The following is a 15,019-nucleotide window of genomic DNA, read 5'->3' as shown; positions in this document are numbered from 1 at the left end:
AATCTGCTTCCCTACTGAGGAGTCGGAGTGGAGTGCTGTCAGGGTAGCTTTCTATGAGCTTGCTGGCATGCCCAATGTGCTGGGGGCCATAGATTGCACACACGTTCAGCTGAGATCACCTAAGGGCCGCCAGTATATATATACTAATAGGCATATGGATCAATCAACTAATGTCCAGGTGGTCTGTGATGCAAAATTAAAAATTATGAGTGTTGTTGCAGGTTACCCTGGTGCCTGCCATGACTCCTTCATCCTCAGTCAGTCCTCGCTCTTCGATAAATTTGAGGAGGGACAAATGCCTGATGGCTGGCTGTTGGGTATGTTGCAAATGTTTTGTGTGTCTGTCTTTTAACCACAACCTCGAGTTTGGAGGAGGTGAAAGAATATTCTAACATATGTCCTAATGTTGACTATATATGTTTTTCAGGTGATGGGGGTTATGGCTGCTACTCTTGGCTCCTTACTCCATTGTCCCAACCTGATTCTCCTGCTGAACACAGTTATAATCATGCACATAAGGCTACGCGGAATGTGATAGAAAGATGTTTTGGGGTGCTGAAGTCACGTTTTCGGTGTCTGGATAAATCTGGTGGCCTTTTGTTGTATAGTCCCTCAAAGGTGACTAGAATTGTGTTCTGCTGCTGTTTTCTCCATAATCTGTGCTTAAGTCAACATCTGGCACATGATGAGGGAGAAAGCAGTCTGCAAGCAGAGGAGTTAGAACCATCTGGTGACAGTGTGAGTACAAATGTAGGGAGGCAGGTACGTCAAGAAGTGATCCTGCGATATTTTACAGGTCAGTTTTATTATGCTGTAATTATCCTTCACTAAACACTTTGCTCTACTTTCTATTGTGTGTTTTGTTACTTACTGTTTGTTGTTTATAGTGGTGTGTCCATTGTGCTTAGTTGATGCTAACAAAACATTTACAGTCATTACCCTTGAAATACATACATACATACCTACACACCAGCTTCATAAATTTGGGAGACGGACACAGGAATGTGTTTTATAGACCAATTTTTGATTTTATTTTTACCAAAACAAAATTATTTTTTTCTCTTGTGTGTGCTGGGTGCTGGCTCACTGGCACGTGCTCTTGAGGAACGCCGAACAGGGGAGGTTACTGGCGTTTGGATAGGGGTCGTGGTCCCCGAGCTGGAGGTGACTTGCTGAGCTCCCATCATCGAAATATTGCTACTCAAATTATTTAAACTTGCAATCAGCTGCGTGTTAGTAGCAGTGTGGCTGGCTACTATCCTGGATAAGGACTCATTCACCACTTGATTGTGTTGAATGAGCTGAACGAGTGCCTGCTGATGGCGCTGTTGCTCATCTATAATGCGGGTTAAATGTGCATTCATTTGGCTGTTTTCTGCCCTAATTTGCTCCATTGAGGTAGCCATTCGCCCTACTTGTACTATCAGTCTGCCCGAGTTGCGACTAATACGCGGTAGATGATGGGGCAGACTGGCAAGGTGTTGTGTATGTTGTGTGAGACTGGCATTGCTTTGGGCCTGTTGGCTTGTCCAACTGGCCCAGAAATCGTCAGGAATTTGGCTTGGGGGCGGAGCTTGTGCCAGTTGGGGACTGAGGGATGGTTGGGGGATATCCTGCAACTGTATTGGCATGCTTGGATCAACAGCTGTCAGTTGCAGTGTGATGGATGGCTCTTGGTCTGGGCCCTGCTGGTCCACGGCGGACATCAAGTTGTGCTCTGTATGGGGTGGGCAACATGCAATGTTTTAGTAATTTTATATTTGCATGGCTAATGCTACACATTAATACATTCATAATACTCCATTTTTGAATTATTAACACTTGTTTTTCGCTACTTTAACAAGTTTAAAGCTAGTGTTAAAAATATACCAACACAGGCGCTAACATAGACAGATTTGCATATTCCTCACCTAACTAACTCCCCTCCACACCATTACACTGTTAGATTCCCTCCCCTCACCACGATATAGACTACTTACCTGTATAGTCCAGAGGAGCAGAGCAAGTAAGCCATCTACATAATGAACAGGGGCGATGTGTGAACACTAGAATGGTGTGGTTTTTTTGGGGTAAAAAATTAATTAAATTCTTATTTTTGGAATATGTGAACGTGTGTGTGCTTAATTTTTAAAATAATCTGATCTTTACATACAAATAGGTTGTTGAGACCATCCACTAAGACCTTATATATTTTGATTAAAGCACCTTTAGCTATTTAAGACGTTACATCACATTGCTTGTTGTTAGAAAACATGTAAACTCCAAACCAACTAACATCATATTAAGTGTACTGTGTATATTATTGCTTATGTGTTTAATTTATGTTTTTACTCACCAGATAACTGAGGTGACCTGGGCTCATCACTCTGCAAACTCGCCAATAGTGCCAGTGGTGGCTGGGGTGACACTGCCGAAAGTCTTCGCCTGGGTGGGGATGATGGAGGTGCTGAATCCGTCCCAAGACGCCGTGTCTTAGTAGGCCTCCTGGGTAAGTGGCCCAAGCCCTGTGATGGGCGCCTTACAGGAGCTCGGCTTCCAGAAGCAGAACCTAGGTGCAAATTTAAGAATTAATATTTTGTACTTCTATGTATTTTCAGAATATGTGACTACAGTGAAGACTTACCTGCAATCCCAGCCTCATCCTGACTTGTCTGAGGCCTGTCTGGGCGGCTGGTCTGGGTGACTGTGGAAAGAGTGACCCCAACATTATTACCATGTATTTTGAAAAATGACCCACTGAAAAGCATTAATGTACTGTAAGCATCTATTAGGTATTGTTTCAAAAAAAAATTTATGCTAAAGTGCTTCTAGATTCATGTTTTTTAGAGGATTATAAAAATGTACTTGATGTGGCACACAATAAATGTATATTAATTATTTAATTTGCCTCAGATATTGCAGAGATTGAGTAGTTGCAAAAGTTTAAATAATGTAATGTTTGAAAAATAGCCCCGCATTTCACATAGTTACTAAAAAAAACTGTGGATGATTTAAAACAAACACACATGTTCAAGCAATATCGCCAAAAATTGTGCATAATTTTTTATTGAAAAAAAACAAAAACACTGCACATGTTTTGGAACTAAAAAAAATATAAAATATTGCTTAAACAAGGAGAAAAAAGCACATTATAAACACAAACACACCTTAAGGGAGCATAGGCCTGCAATCTGTTTTGTGTTAAAAAATGCAACCTTTACACTTTATAAATGATATTATCTACATTTTACTGACATTTTATGAACAATATTACAAATCAAACTTACCATCCTGCGTGGGTCGGTCCGAATCCCGGACATGAGTAGCAGACACCACTTCGCCAGGAATCAATGCCCGCACAGGCTCCTCCCAGTCCCGATAGCTGACACGTAAAGGTGGGCCACCTCCGGTTCTCCGTGCAGATTTGGACTCTTTGGCCATCTTGGCCTTGACACGCCGCTTAATATCGTAAAAACGCTTGCGGCACGTGTCCTCTGTCCGCCTCACCACACCCTCACTATTCACAGCAAGTATGACTTGCCCCCACAGGGCAGACTTCCTGCGGGAGGACACCCTGGCAGCATCCTGACCAAACAATTGGCGATGGTGCTTCATCAGCTCACGCACCAACGCCATGTTTTCAGCATAGCTGAACTTTATATTCCTGCCAGTCTTGGTAGTGGTGCGTGGCTGCGGAGCCACAACACCATCACTATCACTGGAAAATCCAGCAACAGGCACCCCCTCCTCCTCCTCCTCACTAACCTCCTCCCTCTCACTACCCCCCTCCACCTCACTACCAGCCTCCACCTCACTACCAGCCTCCACCTCACTACCAGCCTCCACCTCACTACCAGCCTCCACCTCACTAACCTCCGCCACCACACTGACCTCTGAGTCATGACAAACAACATAAAACACAGAAAAATGAAAACACAAAACACACTCCTCCACTACTCCTACTACACACCACACAGCCAACACACACGCTCACTCACTCACAAACAATGACAAAAGACTGTAAAAAAAATACAAGGACAAAAAAGTTTACAAACTGTGAAAAAACAATACTACAAAGATCACAAGACTACTAACACACACAGTACAGCACTCAACAATCACCAAACTCCTCTCCAAAACCACCAAAAACTCCACCAAACTCACCAACTCCAAATACACCTTCCTCTCTCCTCTCCACTAGCTAAACCCACGAGGTGCGGAGTGTTTGGGGCGTTTTTATAGTAACATGCACAGACACTCCTCCATCACAAATACAACCAATCACGGCCGCGTGACGTAAACGAAACTTAGAAGTAAAAACGCGGCAGCAAATTCCAAATCACTGCCGTAACAGACTTGTGACGCAGTCGTAAAAAAAACACACCATCGCGGCCGCGAAATAGCAAACGCGGCCGCAATCTACAGCAGAAAAGCACGAATGACATCGACATCGGAAGATACAGAAAATACGAATACGAAAGCTTAGTAAATGAGTCGTAATCAATTCAAAAAGTTGCAAGTTTACACTGTCGATGTCAGTCGCGATTGAACTTGAACATGATTCAGAAAAATACGAATCTTAGTAAATAAACCCCTGTGTGTTTCTAAATATACCGGAGTTCTGATTTTCAAATCCATTCAGTTATCAGTTCATCTCATCTTGTGTTATACAAAGACTGTGTGCTTTCAAGTATTACTGGAGTTCTGTTTATTTCATCTGCATTCAGTATCAAGTTATTTCATATTTTGTTGCAAGAGACTTTCAGTTGTTTGGATTCAGTTATCAATCATTGTTTTCTGCATTGCCGGTTTTCAGTTATTATACCATCTACTCTGTGCTAATAAACATCAGTGCATATGCGCAGGACTTTTATATTGCCTCCGCGCTTTGTACATCGCAACAACACTGACCCACTAGTGCCCCTGCCGGGGACAGACAAAACCAGAGACCTGACAACGCCCCTTCAATGGCGTGCAGTCTTCCCACTTTTTTTTTTATACTGGCTGAGGTAATTTTTTGGCTTAAAATGGAGCAGAACGGTTTTAAGGCTGTGTTTGCCAGTTTGGGTACTGTGCACTGTGTCTGGAGACACATTCTGCTCCGGCTCCTCCGGGCACATTTTCTAAACGGAGTCTGGTAGGAGGGCCATAGAGGGAGGAGCCAGCCCACACGATCAAATTCTTAAAGTGCCCATGGCTCCTAGTGGACCCGTCTATACCCCATGGTACTATATGGACCCCATTATCCTCTAGGACGTAAGAGAAAAGGGGCCATCCTGTGTGGGCATAATGTGTAATAAGGGGCCATCCTGTGTGGGCATAATGTGAATCAGTACTATTGTGTGGCCACGCCCCTTCCCTATGCAGCTGATATATCAGTGACAATTTATATGATCATGAAAAGAGAAAGAACAGAGAAGAGTGGAGAGAAAGAAAAGATAAGAGGCAAGAGGGCGAGAGAATGATGGGGAAAACCGGTAAACAGACTGGGAAAAAGCAGAGGGATTGGTAGATAAGGATGAGGATATAGGGGGACAGATGGAAATGGCAAACGTCGCTCACATGAAAACAGGATTTTGATACCTAATAGTAAATCCTTTTCTCCTAGTCCATAGAGGATGCTGGGGTCCACTTCATGACCATGGGGTATAGATGGTTCCGCAGGAGCCATGGGCACTCTTAAGACTTTTCAATGGGTGTGAACTGGCTCCTCCAGACCTCAGTTATAGGAGGAACTGTGCCCAGGGAGATGGACATTTCGAGTAAAGGATTTACTTTAATACTAATGGTGAGATACATACCAGCTTACACCTCAACCATGCCGCACAACATGGCATTCAACATAACACACGCCAACAGGCATGAACCAATTACAGCAAACATGCTAAAACTAATAAAACACAACATGTGTAACTAATAAACAAAACTGCAGGTAAAGTACGCACTGGGACGGGCGTCCAGCATCCTCTACGGACTAGGAGAAAATAAGATTTTACTTACCGGTAAATCTATTTCTCGTAGTCCGTAGTGGATGCTGGGAACTCCGTAAGGACCATGGGGAATAGACGGGCTCCGCAGGAGACTGGGCACTCTAAAGAAAGATTTAGGACTACCTGGTGTGCACTGGCTCCTCCCCCTATGACCCTCCTCCAAGCCTCAGTTAGGACACTGTGCCCGGAAGAGCTGACACAATAAGGAAGGATTTTGAATCCCGGGTAAGACTCATACCAGCCACACCAATCACACCATATAACTCGTGATAGGAACCCCGGTTAACAGTATGATAACAATGGAGCCTCTGAATAGATGGTTCGCAGTAACAACCCGATTTGTGTAACAATAACTATTTACAAGTATTGCAGACAATCCGCACTTGGGATGGGCGCCCAGCATCCACTATGGACTACGAGAAATAGATTTACCGGTGAGTAAAATCTTATTTTCTCTGACGTCCTAGTGGATGCTGGGAACTCCGTAAGGACCATGGGGATTATACCAAAGCTCCCAAATGGGCGGGAGAGTGCGGATGACTCTGCAGCACCGAATGAGAGAACTCAAGGTCCTCCTCAGCCAGGGTATCAAATTTGTAGAATTTTGCAAACGTGTTTGCCCCTGACCAAGTAGCAGCTCGGCCAAGTTGTAAAGCCGAGACCCCTCGGGCAGCCGCCCAAGATGAGCCCACCTTCCTTGTGGAATGGGCTTTTACAGATTTAGGCTGCGGCAGTCCCACCGCAGAATGCGCAAGCTGAATGGTGCTACAAATCCAGTGCGCTATAGTCTGCTTAGAAGCAGGAGCACCCAGCTTGTTGGGTGCATCCAGGATAAACAGCGAGTCAGTTTTCCTGACTCCAGCCGTCCTGGAAATATAAATTTTTCAGGGCCCTGACTATGTCCAGAAACTTGGAATCCTCCAAGTCCCTAGTAGCCGCAGGCACCACAATAGGTTGGTTCAAGTGAAAGACTGATACCACCTTCGGGAGAAAGTGAGGACGAGTCCTCAACTCTGCCCTATCCATATGGAAAGTCAGGTAAGGACTTTTTCATGACAAAGCTGCCAATTCTGACACATGCCTGGCCGAAGCCAGAGCCAACACATGACCACTTTCCATGTGAGATATTTCAAATCCACGGTTTTAAGTGGCTCAAACCAATGTGATTCCAGGAACTCCAAAACCACATTGAGATCCCAAGGTGCCACTGGGGGCACCAAAAAGGGCTGAAAATGCAGCACTCCCTTTCAACGTCTGAACTTCAGGCTGACATCCTTCCTGGCTTTGATCAGGGTAGGAATGACTTCCTCCGGAATGCCTTTTTCACTCAGGATCCGGTGTTCAACCGCCATGCCGTCAACGCAGCCGCGGTAAGTCTTGGAACAGACAGGGCCCCTGCTGCAGCAGATCCTGTCTGAGTGGCAGAGGCCATGGGTCCTCTGAGATCATTTCTTGAAGTTCCGGGTACCAAGCCCTTCTTGGCCAATCCGGAACTTTTTCTTATTATCCTCAGTACCTTGGGTATGAGAGGGAGAGGAGGGAACACATAAACCGAATGGTACACCCGCAGTGTCACTAGAGCGTCCACAGCGATCGCCTGAGGTTCCCTTGACCTGGCGCAATATCTTTTTTATTGAGGCGGGACGCCATCATGTCCACCTGTGGTCTTTCCCAACGGTTTACCAGCATTTGGAAGACTTCTGGATGAAGTCCCTATTCTCCCGGGTGGAGTCTGCTGCGGAAGTCTGCTTCCCAGTTGTCCACTCCCGGAATGAACACTGCTGCCAGTGCTACCACGTGATTTTGAGCCCAACGGGGAATCCTTGTGGCTTCTGCCATTGCCCTCCTGCTTCTTGTGCCGCCCTGCCTGTTTACATGGGCGAGCGCCGTGATGTTGTCTGATTGGATCAGTACGGCTGGTTTTGAAGCAGGGGCCTTGTTTGGCTTAGGGCCTTGTAAATTGCTCTTAGCTCCAGAAATTTTATGTGAAGTGAAATCTCCTGTTTGGACCACCGTCCTTGGAATTTTACTCCCTGTGTGACTGCACCCCAGCCCCGAAGGCTGGCATCCGTGTTTACCAGGACCCAGTCCTGTATTCCGAATCTGCGGCCCTCTAGTAGATGAGCCCTCTGCAGCCACCACCGCAGCGACACCCTGGTTCTTGCCGACCGGGTTATCCGCTGCTGTATCTGGAGATGGGACCCGGACCATTTGTCCAACAGGTCCCACTGGAAAATCCTTGCGTGAAACTTTCCGAATGGAATTGCTTCGTACGAAGCTACCATTTTTCCCAGGACTCGTGTGCATTGATGTACCGACACCTGTCCCGGTCTTAGGAGGTTTCTGACTGGAGATGACAACTCCTCGGCTTTTTCCACTGGAAGAAACACTTTTTTCTGGTCTGTTTCCAGAATCATTCCCAGGAACAGAAGACGTGTCGTCGGAACCAGCTGTGACTTTGGAATATTGAGAATCCAGCCGTGCTGTTGCAGCACTTCCCGAGAAAGTGCTACCCCCACTACCAACTGCTCCTTGGACCTTGCCCTTATCAGGAGATCGTCCAAGTACGGGAAAATTAAAACTCCCTTCTTGCGAAGGAGTATCATCATTTCGATCATTACCCTGGTAAAGACCCTCGGTGCCGTGGATAATCCAAACGGCAGCGTCTGGAACTGATAGTGACAGTCCTGTACCACAACTCTGAGGTACTCCTGGTGAGGAGGGTAAATGGGGACATGTAGGTAAGCATCCGTGATGTCCAGAGAGACCCTGCAATCCCCCTCGTCCAGGTTCGCAATAATCGCCCTGAGCGATTCCATCTTGAACTTGAATCTTTTGTTATATGTGTTCAAGGATTTTAAATTTAAGATGGGTCTCACCGAACCGTCCGGTTTCGGTACCACAAACATTGTGGAATAGTAACCCTTTTCCTGTTGAAGGAGGGGTACCTTGATAATCACTTGCTGTGAATACAGTTTTTTGGACAGCCACCAACACTGCCTCCCTGGCAGAGGGAGTTGACGGTACGGCAGATTTTAGGAAACGGCGGGGGGGAGACGTCTCGAATTCCAGCCTGTACCCCTGAGATACTGTTTGAAGAACCCAGGGATCCACCTGTGAGAGAGCCCACTGTGCGCTGAAATTTCTGAGACGGGCCCCCACCGTACCCGGGTCCGCCTGAGCAGCCCCAGCGTCATGCTGTGGACTTACCGGACGCACGGGAGGACTTCTGCTCTTGGGAACTAGCTGTGTGCTGCAGCTTTTTCCCTCTACCTTTTCCTCTTGGCAGAAAAGATGAGCCTCTAGCCCTCTACTTTTCTGGGGCCGAAGGGACTGTACCTGATAATACAGTGCTTTCTTTTGCTGTGGGGTAGCTTGTGGCAAAAGTTTTGCTTTCCCAGCCGTAGCTGTGGAAACGAGGTCTGACAGACCATCCCCAAACAGTTCCACCCCCTTATAGGGCAAACTTCCATGTGCCGTTTTGAATCGGCATCGCCCGACCATTGCCGAGTTCATAACCCCCGCCTGGCGGCAATGGTTTTACCTAGCGCTTATTTGTGATGCCAGTCGGCAAATATCCCTCTGTGCATCACGCATGTATAAGACAGCGTCTTTTATATGCTCTATTTTCAGCAAAATATTGTCCCTATCTATAGTATAAATATTATCCGACAGGGAATCTGACCACGCAGCTGCCGCGCTGCACATCCATGCCGAGGCAATAGCAGGTCTCAATATCATGCCCGTGTGTGTGTATATAGCTTTAAGGGTAGTTTTCTGCTTTCTATCAGCAGGTCCTTCAGGGTGGCCGTATCGGTAGTGCCACCTTTTTTATTAAGCGTGTAACCGCTTTTTCTACCCTAGGGGGTATTTCCCAACGTGACCTATCCTCTGGCGGAAAAGGGTACGCTGCTTAGAAATTATCAATTTCTTATCGGGGGAAGTCCACGCTTCCTCACACACCTCATATCAATCAGATGCAGGAAAAACTACTGGTAGTTTTCTCTCACCAAACATAATACCCTTTTTTGTGGTACCTGGGGTATTATCAGAAATGTGTAATACATTTTTCATTGCCTCAATCATGTAACGGGTGGCCCTATTGGAAGGTACACTAGTCTCATCGTCGTCGACACGAGTCGGTATCCGTGTCAACATCTGTGTCTGCCATCTGAGGTAGCGGGCGTTTTAGAGCCCCTGATGACATCTGAGACGCTTGGACAGGCACAAGCTGAGTAGCCGGCTGTCCTATGTCGTCAAACCTTTTATGTAAGGAGTTGACACTTTCACGCAATTCCTTCCATAAGTCCAACCACACAGGTGTCGACCCCGCAGGGGGTGACATCACATTCACAGGCATTTGCTCCGCCTCCACATCATTTTCCTCCTCATACATGTCGACACAGCAGTACCGACACACAGCAGATACACAGGGAATGCTCTTACAGAGGACAGGACCCCACAAAGCCCTTTGGGGAGACAGAGGGAGAGTATGCCAGCACACACCAGAGCGCTATATATCACAGGGATATCACCTATAAAACGTGTTTTCCCCTTATAGCTGCATAATATATTTATACTGCGCCTAATTTGTGCCCCCCTCTCTTTTTAACCCTTTTCTGTAGTGCAGGACTGCAGGGTAGAGCCAGGGAGCGATCCCTCCAGCGGAGCTGTAAGGGAAAATGGCGCCAGTGTGCTGAGGGAGATGGCTCCGCCCCTTTTTCGGCTGGCTTTCTCCCGCTATTGTAAAAGTTCTGGCAGGGGTTAATAAACACCTATATAGCCCCTGGGGCTATATATGGTGTCAGTTCGCCAGCCAAGGTGTTAATATTGCTGCTCAGGGCGCCCCCCCCCCCCCCAGCGCCTTGCACCCATCAGTGACCGCAGTGTGTGGTGTGCATGAGGAGCAATGGTGCACAGCTGCAGTGCTGTGCGCTACCTTGGAGAAGACAGAAGTCTTCAGCCGCCGATTTTCCGGACCTTCTTGCTTCCTGCTCTGCAAGGGGGACGGCGGCGCGGCTCCGGGAACGGACGACGAGGTCGGGTCCTGTGTTCGATCCCCCTGGAGCTAATGGTGTCCAGTAGCCTAAGAAGCCCAAGCTACCACCACTTAGGTAGGTTCGCTTCTTCTCCCCTTAGTCCCTCGTTGCAGTGAGCCTGTTGCCAGCAGGTCTCACTGAAAATAAAAAACCTAACATATATTTTCTTCCTAGGAGCTCAGGAGAGCCCCTAGTGTGCATCCAGCACGGCCGGGCACAGAAATCTAACTGAGGCTTGGAGGAGGGTCATAGGGGGAGGAGCCAGTGCACACCAGGTAGCCCTAAATCTTTCTTTAGAGTGCCCAGTCTCCTGCGGAGCCCGTCTATTCCCCATGGTCCTTACGGAGTTCCCAGCATCCACTAGGACGTCAGAGAAAAGGATTTACTGGTAGGTATCAAAATCCTGTTTTCTCATATGTCCTAGAGGATGCTGGGGTCCACTTCATGACCATGGGATTTATACCAAAACTCCAGTACGGGCGGGAGAGTGCGGATGACCCTGCAGCACCGATTCACCGAACTTGAGGTCTTCATCGGCCAAGGTGTCAAACTTGTAAAATTTTGCAAATGTGTTTGACCCCGACCAAGTAACTGCTCGGCAAGGTTGCAATGCCGAGACCCCGCGGGCAGCCGCCCAGGATGAGCCCACCTTCCTAGTGGAATGGGCCTTCACCGACGTCGGTAACGGCAATCCAGCCGTAGTATGAGCGTGCTGAATCGTACTTCTGATCCAACGCGCAATAGTCTGCTTGGAAGCAGGACACACAATCTTGTTGGGAGCATACAGGACAAACAAAGACTCTGTTTTCCGTATTTTAGCTGTTTTAGCGACATAAATCTTCAAAGCTCTAACCACATCTAGAGACTTTGACTCAGTGAACGTGTCAGTAACTACTGGCACCACAGTAGGTTGGTTTATGTGGAAAGATGAAACCACCTTTGGAAGAAAATGTTGACGAGTTCTTACCTCTGCCCTATCTTCATGGAAGATCAGGTAAGGGCTCTTGTGAGACAAGGTCCCCAATTTAGACACCCGCCGTGCGGATGCCAATGCCAAAAGCATCACCACTTTCCAAGTGAGAAACTTCAACTCTATCTCTTGTAGAGGCTCAAACCAATCCGTTTGAAGAAACTGCAACACCACATTAAGGTCCCATAGTGCCACTGGAGGCACAAATGGAGGCTGGATGTGCAGAACCCCTTTCACGAAGGTCTGAACCTCTGGAAGAGAGGTCAATTGTTTTTGGAAGAACACTGACAAGGCCGAAATCTGGACCTTGATTGACCCCAATCGGAGGCCCACCTTCACACCAGCCTGCAGAAAATGGAGAAAACGTCCCAACCGAAACTCTTCCGTAGAAGCCTTCTTGGATTTACACCAAGACACATATTTTCTCCAAATACGGTGGTAATGTTTCGACGTTACTCCTTTCCTGGCCTGAATAAGGGTGTGGATGACTTGGGAATACCCTTATGGGCTAGGATCCGGTGCTCAACAGCCATGCCGTCAAACGTAGCCGCGGTAAGTCTTGATACACGCATGGCCCCTGCTGCAGCAGGTCCTCGTGAAGAGGAAGAGGCCGAGGATCTTCTATGAGCAACTCCCTGAAGATCTGGGTACCAAGCCCTCCTTGGCCAGTCTGGGGCAATGAAGATTGCTCGAACTCTTGTTCTCCTTATGATCCTGAGCACCTTTGGGATCAGCGGAAGTGGAGGGAAGACATACACGGACCGGAACACCCACTGGGCCACTAGCGCATCCACTGCTATTGCTTGAGGGTCTCTCGACCTGGAACAATATTTCTGAAGCTTCTTGTTGAGACGAGATGCCATCATGTCTACTTGAGGAACTCCCCAAAGACTTGTCACCTCTGCGAAGACTTCTTGGTGGAGGCCCCACTCTGCTGGATGGAGATCGTGTCTGTTGAGGAAGTCTGCTTCCCAGTTGTCTACTCCCGAAATGAAAATTGCCAACAGAGCCTTTACATGTCTTTCTGCCCAGAGGAGGATCTTCGTCACTTCTGCCATTGCCGCTCTGCTTTTCGTTCCGCCCTGCCTGTTTATGTACGCGACTGCTATTACATTGTCTGACTGGATCTGCACGGAATGATCTTGAAGATGTATCCCTTGTTGAAGGCTGTTGCAAATGGCTCTCAATTCCAGCACGTTTATGTGAAGGCAGGCTTCCTGACTTGACCATTTTCCTTGGAAACTTTCCCCCTGAGTGACAGCTCCCCAGCCTCGGAGACTTGCATCCGTGGTTACCAAGATCCAGTCCTGAATCCCGAACCTGCGTCTCTCTAGTAGGTGAGAACTGTGTAGCCACCACAGGAGCAAAATCCTGGCTTTTGACGACAGGATTATCTTTCGGTGCATGTGTAGGTGGGATCCCGACCACTTGTCCAACAGGTCCCACTGGAATACCCTAGCATGGAACCTGCCAAACTGTATGGCCTCATAGGCCGCCAACATCTTCCCCAACAACCGAATGCACTGATGGATCGACACACTCGATGGTTTCAATATCTGTTTTACCATTTTCTGGATTTCCAGAGCATTTTCCACTGGAAGAAATACTCTCTGAACTTCTGTGTCCAGAATCATCCCGAGAAAAGACAATCTTGTCGTCAGATCCAACTGCAACTTTGGATTATTTATGATCCAACCGTGTTGTTGGAGTATTGACAGGGAGAGTGTGATGTTTTGTAACAATTGCTCCATGGATCTCACCTTTGTCAGGAGATAATCTAGATAAGGAATTATATTGACTCCTTTTTATTTAATATATTTTATTAGAGAACTGCACGTGTTATATAACAGAGAATGCATGTGATACAGAAAACATGAACAGGGATAATGCAAGGCACACAATATAAGCAATATGCATTACAAACAACTCATTGCACGGAGAGCATAGTCAAGCGCTCACTCGTGTAGAGAGGCAGACAGGCAAGACAAACAATTGCATCATGAACATATAATTAGAATTAGAAAGGAGGGCTACCTGAGGCGAGCATTTCCAAATTATACCAAGACGTTAATGAAATTGCCTTGCGCAATGGATCTTTGACAAGTAATGGCAGAGAACGAATATAAGGTAACCGGACACTAAAAAAAATTTCAGCTCGCTTCTCTTTATTGAGAGACATTTCTAGCCAATCCATTGAGAAAAGGTAAGACACTCTAGGCAGGAGTAGAGATAATGTCAGTGGTTCTGGTGAAATTCATTGGGACAGTATCGCTTTCTTTACAGCGGCTGCCACTTTGGCTAAAAACAATCTTTGTCCCAATGTAAGTCTATTCCTAGCAGAAGACGTATATATATCCCACATTGCCCATTCAGGAGTCAGTGTAACAACAATGTCATACGTATCTTTAATATATTGACCCACCAACACCCAGAATTTATGCACTTCTGGGCAACTCCACAGGCAGTGAAATAAATCTGCATCTGGTGCCGCACATTTGAAGCAGTTTGAGCCCGTGGAAACACCCATTAATAAGCGTAGTTTTGGGGTGTAATATGCTCGGTGTAACAGTTTATAATGCATTTCCATGTACGATGCAGACACTAGAGTCTTATTAAGATGTGTAAAAGCATTAAGAAGCGTCACAATGGGAACATCAGGCAGATCAACGACCCATTTTGCCATACCCGTCTGCAAACCTTCCAGATTAATACACCTTTAATGTGCATATATAGCGAGAAGGTTGAGCACCCGTTATCAGTAGCATTTTTGACCATAGTGTCAAACGCATTGGACGTATCTTTTTCTATTAGTTTAGAAAGCACACTACGGGCAAAGCTGCAGAGTTGGTAATAAACAAGCAGTGGTATAGACAAATCTGGGTATCTATTACGTAGCAAAGGAAGTGGTAGTAACGTCAATTCCCCTGCAAGGCATGGAAAATTAAGCTAAGGCCCCCCTCATGCCAAGACAATGATAATGGAGAACCCCACAACAAAGAAGTACTCACTGTGTCGGTGGGGAAGAGGGAACAAAAACATTG

General features: G+C 46.8%; 1 protein-coding gene and 1 long non-coding RNA gene across 5 annotated transcripts in view; both read left to right on the top strand.

The window, feature by feature from the left end:
* The window catches only part of LOC135057044 (gastrula zinc finger protein XlCGF26.1-like), a 353,457-nt gene that overhangs the window by 274,131 nt on the left and 64,307 nt on the right, over positions 1 to 15,019 (top strand). The window lies entirely within an intron of this gene.
* On the top strand, positions 1,067 to 2,849 carry LOC135057072 (uncharacterized). The gene is made up of 3 exons (XR_010244126.1): positions 1,067 to 1,726; positions 2,339 to 2,488; positions 2,598 to 2,849. It is a non-coding gene; the product is annotated as an uncharacterized LOC135057072 (long non-coding RNA).

This window comes from Pseudophryne corroboree, chromosome 3 (assembly GCF_028390025.1).
Source record: "Pseudophryne corroboree isolate aPseCor3 chromosome 3, aPseCor3.hap2, whole genome shotgun sequence".
Lineage (NCBI taxonomy): Eukaryota > Metazoa > Chordata > Amphibia > Anura > Myobatrachidae > Pseudophryne > Pseudophryne corroboree.
This window is presented reverse-complemented; position numbering and strand designations above follow the sequence as displayed.